An 11,812-nucleotide genomic window follows, 5' to 3' on the forward strand; every position below is an offset into this window, starting at 1 on the left:
AAGAGACTACTATCAGCAGTTGTATGCCAATAAAATGGACAACGTGGAAGAAATGGACAAATTCTTAGAAAAGTACAATTTTCCAAAAACTGAACCAGGAAGAAATAGAAAATCTTAACAGACCCATCACAAGCACGGAAATTGATAATGTAATCAGAAATCTTCCAGCAAACAAAAGCCCAGGTCCAGATGGCTTCACAGCTGAATTCTACCAAAAATTTCGAGAAGAGCTAACACCTATCCTCCTCAAACTCTTCCAGAAATTGCAGAGGAAGGTAAACTTCCAAACTCATTCTATGAGGCCACCATCACCCTAATACCAAAACCTGACAAAGATGTCACAAAAAAAGAAAACTACAGGCCAATATCTCTGATGAACATAGATGCAAAAATCCTCAACAAAATTCTAGCAATCAGAATCCAACAACACATTAAAAAGATCATACACCATGACCAAGTGGGCTTTATCCCAGGGATGCAAGGATTCTTCAATATCCGCAAATCAATCAATGTAATTCACCACATTAACAAATTGAAAAATAAAAACCATATGATTATCTCAATAGATGCAGAGAAGGCCTTTGACAAAATTCAACATCCATTTATGATAAAAACTCTCCAGAAAGCAGGAATAGAAGGAACATACCTCAACATAATAAAAGCTATCTATGACAAACCCACAGCGAACATTATCCTCAATGGTGAAAAATTGAAAGCATTTCCCCTAAAGTCAGGAACAAGACAAGGGTGTCCACTTTCACCGCTACTATTCAACATAGTTCTGGAAGTTTTGGCCACAGCAATCAGAGCAGAAAAAGAAATAAAAGGAATCCAAATTGGAAAAGAAGAAGCAAAACTCTCACTGTTTGCAGATGACATGATCCTCTACATGGAAAACCCTAAAGACTCCACCAGAAAATTACTAGAGCTCATCAATGAATATAGTAAAGTTGCAGGATATAAAATCAACACACAGAAATCCCTTGCATTCCTATACACGAATAATGAGAAAGTAGAAAAGAAATTAAGGAAACAATTCCATTCACCATTGCAACGAAAAGAATAAAATACTTAGGAATATATCTACCTAAAGAAACTAAGGACCTATATATAGAAAACTATAAAACACTGATGAAAGAAATCAAAGAGGACACTAATAGATGGAGAAATATACCATGTTCATGGATCGGAAGAATCAATATAGTGAAAATGAGTATACTACCCAAAGCAATTTACAAATTCAATGCAATCCCTATCAAGCTACCAGCCACATTTTTCACAGAACTAGAACAAATAATTTCAAGATTTGTATGGAAATACAAAAAACCTCGAATAGCCAAAGCAATCTTGAGAAAGAAGAATGGAACTGGAGGAATCAACTTGCCTGACTTCAGACTCTACTACAAAGCCACAGTCATCAAGACAGTATGGTACTGGCACAAAGACAGACATATAGATCAATGGAACAAAATAGAAAGCCCAGAGATAAATCCACACACATATGGACACCTTATCTTTGACAAAGGAGGCAAGAATATACAATGGAGTAAAGACAATCTCTTTAACAAGTGGTGCTGGGAAAACTGGTCAACCACTTGTAAAAGAATGAAACTAGATCACTTTCTAACACCGCACACAAAAATAAACTCAAAATGGATTAAAGATCTAAATGTAAGATCAGAAACTATAAAACTCCTAGAGGAGAACATAGGCAAAACACTCTCAGACATAAATCATAGCAGGATCCTCTATGATCCACCTCCCAGAATGCTGGAAATAAAAGCAAAAATAAACAAATGGGATCTAATTAAAATTAAAAGCTTCTGCACAACAAAGGAAAATATAAGCAAGGTGAAAAGACAGCCATCTGAATGGGAGAAAATAATAGCAAATGAAGCAACTGACAAACAACTAATCTCAAAAATATACAAGCAACTTCTGCAGCTCAACTCCAGAAAAATAAACGACCCAATCAAAAAATGGGCCAAAGAACTAAATAGACATTTCTCCAAAGAAGACATACGGATGGCTAACAAACACATGAAAAGATGCTCAACATCACTCATTATTAGAGAAATGCAAATCAAAACCACAATGAGGTACCACTTCACACCAGTCAGAATGGCTGCGATCCAAAAATCTGCAAGCAATAAATGCTGGAGAGGGTGTGGAGAAAAGGGAACCCTCCTACACTGTTGGTGGGAATGCAAACTAGTACAGCCACTATGGAGAACAGTGTGGAGATTCCTTAAAAATTGCAAATACAACTACCTTATGACCCAGCAATCCCACTGCTGGGCATACACACCGAGGAAACCAGAATTGAAAGAGACACATGTACCCCAATGTTCATTGCAGCACTGTTTATAATAGCCAGGACATGGAAACAACCTAGATGTCCATCAGCAGACGAATGGATAAGAAAGCTGTGGTACATATACACAATGGAGTATTACTCAGCCGTTAAAAAGAATTCATTTGAATCAGTTCTGATGAGATGGATGAAACTGGAGCCGATTATACAGAGTGAAGTAAGCCAGAAAGAAAAACACCAATACAGTATACTAACACATATATATGGAATTTAGGAAGATGGCAATGACGACCCTGTATGCAAGACAGGGAAAGAGACACAGATGTGTATAACGGACTTTTGGACACAGAGGGAGAGGGAGAGGGTGGGATGATTTGGGAGAATGACATTCTAACATGTATACTATCATGTGAATTGAATCGCCAGTCTATGTCTGAAGCAGGATGCAGCATGCTTGGGGCTGGTGCATGGGGATGACCCAGAAAGATGTTATGGGGAGGGAGGTGGGAGGGGGGTTCATGTTTGGGAATGCATGTAATAATTAAAGATTTTAAAATTTAAAAAATAAAAAACTAAAAAAATAAAAAATAAAAAAAAAAAATAAAAAAAAAAAATAAAAAAAAAAAAATATCATTGGCACTTTCGTCATTGTTATTGTGGATACACAAACAAGCTGGGAAATCTCAAGTTTAGGCAAATTTTTATAGTAAGAACAGAGATTTAGTTCAAAAACTAATATTTAAAAAAAGTCAATATTAGAGATAATATAAAAGTAGTGCGGATATAAGATTCTAATCTCACTTCTATTGACTTCCAGTGTGAACTTCTTTCAAGAAGTCCCCAAAGGTCTCTGAGCCTACTTTCTCATCTACTAGATGAAAGTATCTTCTTGGGTGTTAGTTCTAAAAGATCTTGTAGGTCTTCATAAAACCGTTCAACTTCAGTTTCTTCAGCGTTACTGGTTGGGGCATAGACTTGGATAGCTGTGATATTGAGTGGTTTGCCTTGGAGATGAACAGGGATCATTCTGTCGTTTTTGAGATTGCATCCAAGTACTGCATTTTGGACTCTTGTTGACCATGATAGCTACTCCATTTCTTCTGAGGGATTCCTGCCCGCAGTAGTAGATATAACGGTCATCTGAGTTAAATTCACCCATTCCAGTCCATTTTAGTTAGCTGATTCCTAGAATGTTAACGTTCACCCTTGCCATCTCTTGTTTGACCATTTCCAAGGCGTGCTGTGATTCATGGGGTTGCAAAGAGTTGGACACAACTGAGCGACTGAACTGAACTGAACTGAGATGAAAGTATTAGGTTAGAATGCTAACTTTAAAAATATATCATAAAATATCTATGAGCAGTTTGTGATGCTGGTGACATTCTAGACTTCAAGATCTATAAGTAACATTAACTAACATTGGTTTAAGCTTTTCAGCTTACTAAATGCTTTTATAAATGGAGAGGTAGAGCTGTTGACTGTGTTTGCCAATCCCTTCAAAGTCTGAACTTAACATATCTGCTTTGAGATTTCCCCCTCTTCTACTGATGAACATTAATATACTAATATTCTGTCCCATAAAGTACAAGCTAGCCTAAATGGATTAGGTTTATTTTCATATAATGAGTCAATCCCCTGACACCAGTTGTTTTCCAGCTTGTGCAGGTGGTGATCATGTTGTGTACTCAGAAAGCAAGAGAGATTCCTGTCTTCAAAAAATCTTATACAGTGACTATCATTCTCTCACTTTTCCTGGCAAATTCACAGGGCTCAAATATAAGTCTTTGACTTAATGACAATGTCACATTATTTTCATATTATAGGAAGGTTAGCCTTAGAACAGTCTAAATAACCTAAGCAAGTTCAAAAGATTCTCATTTCCATGTTCCTAAAATTTTCTGAATATATACACCTCCATTTCTGCAGAGAATATAATACTTTTAAGCCGTTAAGTTACCAGACTCCCAAAATAATGTAAGATAGATATTTCCTTCTTAGAACAGTCCTTTAGATGATCAAACGATACTTAACATCTCTGGTAAAACGACAATTGATCCCTTATTTTCACACGAAACATACTAATTTAAAGAAGCAAGGTATGTCACTGCAATGTTTTCTCATCAAATGTACTTCAGAAATAAGGATAAATACAGTTTTAAACATTATTTGGTATTTATATTAGACCCCTGAGGCCTCATAATTTTTTACAATAAGCTCAGAAAGATATGCATTATGGAGTATGCAATAAAGAGAGCGTTATGAGTCCAGAGAATCATGTGTCTGGGAGACTCTGGAAGCATGCGTTAAATAATATGAACAATATAGCCTATATAATCTTCAACTGATAAACAATTTAAAATACTAAAAGCTGTACAATATTTTATTAGGAAAAGAACTATACTTTCACCATTATTTGGATTCATCTTACTCATACCTGGGACCTGCTACCAGACAGCCTCCTAACACTCAACAAATTCGAAGAGTTTAAAGGTTACCTGACAGGAGCCAGGATCAAAAGTCAGACTTTTCTTTGGGTGGAGATAAATTCCCCACTACATTTTTCATTTATGTCTGGAGTTGACTCCTTCTAATCAGTTCTTTATACCCCACAGCCACAGTGATATGCCCCTCAAAATTTCCTGTTGCTCCCACAACAACCTAGTAACAAAGCTGTGTTCCCATTTCCCCAGTCTCATTTTAAGCCATAGACCACTCCACTTTCCCTACTGAAGTCATGCAATCCTTCTATACTCCTTTCATCGCAAGACCATCTCAAGGGCTGAAGCTTCAGCATAAATTGCTCTTCCCTCTCCTATTTGCCAGTAACTAGCACTGACTCCTCTTATTGCTTAGCCATCACTCATTATATAATTAATATTTTCTTTCCCACAAGATTTTGCCATGCATCCAATAAGAATTATGTTAATTTTTTCTCCTCAGTATACCCTAGCATTTAGTACAGTTTATTATATAATAAACAGGAGTTAATGTTTACTTTAACCAATTATACTCAAATTGATTCACTCCAATCTTAGGACTGTGACATAGTGAATAAACTCATTCTCTTCATCTCATGATCAGCACATATTTGTGGAGCACTTAAGTGCAAAACTATGTATAACTGGAACCCATGGTATACAAAACAGTGCCAACAGGAAAAGATATTTGGAGCCATTATGTTATGTAGCTGGAGGTAACAAAGAAGTGGGCTCCATTACCAATCTGATTGATAGCAACCTTTCCCTCTTTCAAAGAACTATAACTATAAACAGCCCGAGAAGTTAATTCAAAGACCTAGAAATGAACTAATATTATTACCTTTAACTCTGATTTGACTTTGTTTTCTGTTCATGATCACAGAATTGGTGAGAAAAAAATTGACAACAAAATTACCAACATAAATTCACACGAGACGAGTAATGAGTCATGCTGATCACAATGTTCTCTCATTATTTGTTCACATACACCCTTGTGTGTCATCTCAGAACACACGTGCAGAGATGGAGAAAACAGAGCCTGCTTCTGCATTTGCTTCTTTCTTTCCAACACAGATGTTTGGCAGCACTCATGAGATGGCATTGTGCTAATACTGAGCCACTTTTATGCTTGTGTTTATCTTCAAATATATCTAACTGGTTTGAAGCCATAAATTTTTTTAGCTATAATTACAATTATGCCCTGGGTGACATTGTGAATGGCTTATTGTGTTTCTAAAAAGGTAGGAAAGTCTGCTTCTGGGAATTAGTGAGTGAATGTAATGATTCTAGAAGCAACAATATGTATCATAATGAACCCAAATCAATATTTTTATGGTGGGATTTGATGCGTTTGTTGCTGCTTTCTTTTCTAAGTTAAAAAAAAAAAAACAGAGTTGGAGTAAACAGCTAACATTTTCACAAAAAGCTGGAAATTTTAAATACATGGGTTATTTCCAAAGGTAATAAAAATATAGAATATGAAAAATAATACAATGAATTCTTCACTTATAGAAAACAGGCTCCATTGTCCAGATACTCAAGTATCTAAAACACAACTTCAATCTATAACTTAACTCCCTACTTACCTTTTTTCTTTTAATTATGTAAATTTTAGGTGTACAGCATTATAATTTGACAGCTGTGTATGCTACAAAATGATCACTGCTATAAGTCTGGTTATCATTCATCGCCATACAGTTGATCTCCTTCATGCCTCTTACCTACCCCCAACCCACTTTCTCTCTGGGAAACACTACTCCATTTCCTGTATCTATGAATTTGCTTTGTTTTATTATATTCTACATATGAGTGAAATGATATGACATTTTTCTCAGTATGACTTACTTCAGTTAACATAATACCTTCAGCGTTCATCCATGTTGTTACAAATGACAGGATTTCATTCTTTTTTATACCTGAATAGTATTCCTATAAATAGATAGATACACATATATGTATGTGTGTGTGCTACATTTTCCTTACCCATTCATCCATCAAAGGACCCTTAGGTTGTTTACATATCTTGACTATTGTACTCAATGTTGCAATGAACATAACAATTCATATATCTTTCAAATTAGTGTTTTTATGCTTGTCATATAAATATCCAGAAGTGGAATAGTTAGATCATATCTTAGTTCTATCTTTAATTTTTTTTGAGGATTGTCTATACTGTTTTCTGTAATGGTTGTGAAAAACTTGAGGAAATTGGATTTTACACTTCTGTTTTTGTCCTACAGGAAAAGGGAGGGATTGTATTGTAATAAGGGCTGTACAAGGCCATTAGCATGAGATCCTAAGCATAGTGGTTACAGAACTTACTCCAAGTAGCCAGGCAATGGCTGCAGAGAGTGAAATGAAAGGTGGATTGCAGTCTTCTCGCCTGGGCCCTCCAGGCCCTCCAGCCTTGGGCCTATGGGTGGGCTGGAGAAGGAAAGAGCAGGGACAGGCTGCGGGCTATGTCCTGCAGGGCTCCAGAACCCACTCCATAGCAACCAACCAGCCTGGTCCAGGCCTTGAAAGCAGTAAACCTCTCCCCCATCTCTGCCTCCATAACCTAATGGCCACAGCGGTCTCCATGGGCTGTGGTCCACAAGATCAGACCTGTTTGGGGCCTCAGGAGCCTGAGGACAGGTGGGAACTGGATGCCTTGCTCCTTCACTGATGACAGCTGAGCAGGGTCTGGGGACCCGGCCATGAGGGCATCATCAGCGGAGATACGCCTCTTCAGCCCTGCCTGTGCGCTGGTGGGAGGACCCGGACTGTGTGCTCCATGAAAACTCCCAGGCAGTGTTAACTGGCTGGAGTAGAGACTGCCTTCTCTTAGCCAGGCCCTGACCTCAAAGGGTGAAAGTTAAGACTTGGGATCTTGCCTTTTCTTGTCAGGATGGAGAATAACACTTGTTTTGGTGGAGGTTTACAGGAATAACATGACCTGACTGTGAGCTCCCTTCAAGCACAAAAGATCTGACCCCAAGAAGTTTGCAACAACTAACCACATTCCTCCCTCAACTTTCCTATAAAAGGATTTTGCTGAAAGTTTTCAGAGAGTTCAGGATTTTTAAGCCATGAGCCACCTATCTCCTTGCAAACCTTTCTCTGCTCCAGTCTCTGATGTTTGGCCTCACTGTGCCTTGGGTACAATAACTTGAGTTCAGTAACAATCTCATTGCGGTTTTGTTTCGCATTTTCCTAATAACTGGGAAAGATCTTTTCATGTGCCTGTTGACTATCTACTTGTCTTCTTTTGAAAAATATCTATTCAGATCTTCTGTCGATTTTAAAACCAAACTTCTTACTTTGAGTTTCTGAGTGCCTTACATTTGAAATGTCTTTCAAGGAGGAATGAAAAGAAAAATAAACTGGAGATAAAATAGTAAAATATAGGTATGCAAAAACATTGGAGGTAAACTGGGCTTAAGTAGGTACATTTTCAAAATGGCTGAAATTTTTGCCTTTAATACTAAATGACATTAATGTGTCACATTATAAATGACATGATAATATGTCACATGTGCCATGCACTGACCAGGTGCTTAAGAATTTCCTCTTATTTTCTTATTTTGTGGAATAAAGAACTAAACATCAAAAATGTCAAGTAAGTTGTCCAAATATCCAAACCTATTAATAAATAAAATTGCAAAATACAAAAAAAAAAATTCATTCCAGCATTTAAAAATAGAAATCTGCCTTAATTATAAGGAAACTGCTCTGTGTGTGAAGTCGCTTCAGTCGTTTCTGACTTTTTGCAATTCTATGGACTATAACCCACCAAGCTCTTCTGTCCAAGGGATTCTCCAGGCAAGAATACTGGAGTGGGTTGCCAAGTCCTTTTCGAGGAGATCTTCCTGACTCAGAAATCAAACCCACATCTCTTTACGTATCTGGCATTGGCAGCCAGGTTCTTTATGACTAGTGCCACCTGGGAAGCCTAAGAAACTGCCCTACCCCTGTGTCATAGCAGTGTAAAGCCTCAGGGTCCAACACTGTACCTGCTCTATCACATGCACACAACATTCACATTATTGAAGAATCAAAATGAAGAAAATGATAAAACAATGGAAAAAATATGGAGGAAGTGTTTATGTCTTTGTTGGTAACATAGAATCATCATTAAAATCCTTAAAATCAAAATCCCTATTAAGCTTTCCCCTCCAATATTTTATATGTAACTGATACTGTTTTGGAAAATCTTAACCAAACTTCATAGAAATATATCCAAATGAAAATGAAAAACAAGAGTATTTTTAGATAAATGCGTATCATTCACCATGAAGTTTTATGGCATTATTTAGACAATTTGCTGTGACTTCACTTTCACTTTTCACTTCCCTGCATTGGAGAAGGAAATGGCAACCCACTCCAGTGTTCTTGCCTGAAGAATCCCAGGGACGGGGAGCCTGGTAGGCTTCTGTCTATGGGGTCACACAGAGTCAGACGCGACTGAAGCGACTTAGCAGCAGCTGCTGCCTTTTTTTCCTTTTAACTTCCTGACTTTGGATTATATTAGAGGAACTGAATCCTGGACATCTGAGTTTTTTCCTGTGGTTTTCTAGATTTTCTATTTTACATTTTATATATGAATATCACTAGCTATTTTGTATGTATCTTTTTAAAAGTGAAGTCATCCAAGGAAGAAAAGGTGTAATATTTGTTCAGTTCAGTTCAGTCCCTCAGTCGTGTCTGACTCTTTGCGACCCCATGAATTGCAGCATGCCAGGCCTCCCTGTCCATCACCAACTCCTGAACCTCACTCAAACTCACATCCATCGAGTCGGTGTTGCCATCCAGCCATCTCATCCTCTGTCGTCCTCGTCTCCTCCTGCCCCCAATCCCTCCCAGCATAAGAGTATTTTCCAATGAGTCAACTCTTCGCATGAGGTGGCCAAAGTACTGGAGTTTCAGCTTTAGCATCATTCCTTCCAAAAGAAATCCCAGGGCTGATCTTCAGAATGGACTGGTTGGATCTCCTTGCAGTCCAAGGGTTGAATGTAAAGAAATCTCATTGTTTATTTTTTCATACAAAATAGAATTGTGTTTAGTTGTAGAAATGGACCTCTATGTTTCTCTATTTGTCTCTCTCCACTGTTTTTTTTTTTCATAAAGTCATGTTTGAAGTCTAAAATTAGAGACACAACAATTTCTGAACAGAAAAAAAAAGGCTTCCTCCAGGCCATTACGAGTCACAGTTCACTTGTTCACGCCTTTCTCTGTCCCAGTAAAATTTCCCATACTCACCCTATTCAGAAGGTCTTTGAATCAGCCATCTGATTCATGTGTAAACATGCACTAAGTTGTAGATTAATTATGTCATTTATAGTTTAAATTATGAATGCCTTAACCTTTGCCTTTTACTTTGGTTCATGGTATCTTCACCCAAAGAAGTGGCTAATATGACATCTCCAAAAAGACTGGAGTCACAGGGGAAAAGTCAGAAAATAAAACAACAGGTCAGATAAGAGGTTAAGTTAGATGAACTTAGCAGATATGCTTAGGCCATGGTGGTGGTTGTAGCCACGCAGAACCTGGCCCCCCAGGCATCCACAGTGCTGTTCTGTCCTGCCAGCCTGCAGCCCCAGCTGGCCAGGGTCTGCTGGTCATGGTGCTGGGCCAGCAAGGTGCAAGCCCTGAGAAGGTGTTCGCTGTGTACGCCAGATGGAGAGCTGGGAGGACGCCCCAGGGGCGCAAGCAACAGTGCCTCACACACCTGAGCCCGGAGGAGAAGGTGCTGCAGAGGAAACTGAAAGCAGAGTAGCAGCTCAGACAGCCAGAGACCGAAAGAAAGATCGAGTGAGTGAGCTGAAACAGCAAGTGGTAGATATGGGAGAAGAAAACCAGAAACTTCGCTAGGAAAATTAGCTTTCACAAGAGAAAACTCATTTGTAGTTGAGAACCAGAAGTTAAGACAGCTGCTGGGGATGGATGACTGAAGAGGAAGCAAAGATCAGGGGGAATGGAGCCGGGCTGGTGGCCTCCTCTGCTGAGTCCACAGCAGGTGTAGAACCAGTCATTGTCCCTCCAGCACATTCCTGATGGATTCTCACGGTGTTGACTGTTCATACTCTGAGTCTGATTACCTGTTTGACACTTTCTTCAACTTGGACCCAGTCATGTTCCTCAGATGTCCTTCCCCAGAGTCTGCCAGACTGGGGTAACTCCCATATGAAGATTCAGAAGGACCCAGTTCCTTACTGACCTACCCTTGTCCATCCTTGAGGATGTCATCAGCCAAGCTGAAAGCCATTAATGAACTGATTCACTTTGACCACGTATGCACAAAGGATCTAGTCTTAGAGACACCCTCTGAGATAGAGAGCCAAGTTAGTGTGGTAGTAAAGATTGAGGAAGCACCTTTCAGTCCCTCGAAAAAGATCACCCTGAATTCACTGTCTCAGTGAAGGAAGAATTTGTAGAAGATGACTTCATTCCAAAGCTGGATATCTCAGATCTGCTTTCAGTCAGCCGTTGCCTAAAGCTATCTTCCTGCCTATTGGATGCTTGTGGTGACTGTAGCTATGAGGGTTCCCCTTCTCTCTTGAGTGACAAGTCCTCTCTGACCATTCTTGGGAGGACCCTTTTGCCAGTGAACTCTTCCCATGGCTGATTAGGGTCTAAAGAGTGATCCAATATTGAGCTCTTTTCTTCACAATTACACGGCCTGGAGGACAGCACAGAGGCCTGTGCTTCATCCAAAAAGCCAAAGCACAGAGTGTATGGTCCTAGATAATTCTTCAAAAGTATTGGTTCAAAACTCATAGGTCACCCCAAGTATTGTCTTTTGATATTCAGAGGTCCAAGGTATGCAGATACATTACTATAATCAGAATTACAGCTTCTGAGGGTGTACCTTTATCTTCAGTTCAGTTCAGTTCAGTTGCTCAGTTGTGTCTGACTCTGCAACCCCATGAATTGCAGCACGCCAGGCCTCCCTCTCCATCACCAACTCCCAAAGTTCACTCAGACTCGTGTCCATCAAGTCAGTGATGCCATCCAGCCATCTCATCCTCTGTCGTTCCCTTCT

At 39.0% G+C, this 11,812-nt stretch overlaps 1 pseudogene; it reads left to right on the forward strand.

Annotated features, from left to right (window-relative positions):
- The first annotated feature begins 7,129 nt into the window (after positions 1-7,129).
- LOC101108391 (uncharacterized) lies at positions 7,130-11,406 on the forward strand (annotated as a pseudogene).
- The last annotated feature ends 406 nt before the right edge of the window (positions 11,407-11,812 follow it).

The sequence above is a fragment of the Ovis aries genome, chromosome 6 (assembly GCF_016772045.2).
Source record: "Ovis aries strain OAR_USU_Benz2616 breed Rambouillet chromosome 6, ARS-UI_Ramb_v3.0, whole genome shotgun sequence".
NCBI lineage: Eukaryota > Metazoa > Chordata > Mammalia > Artiodactyla > Bovidae > Ovis > Ovis aries.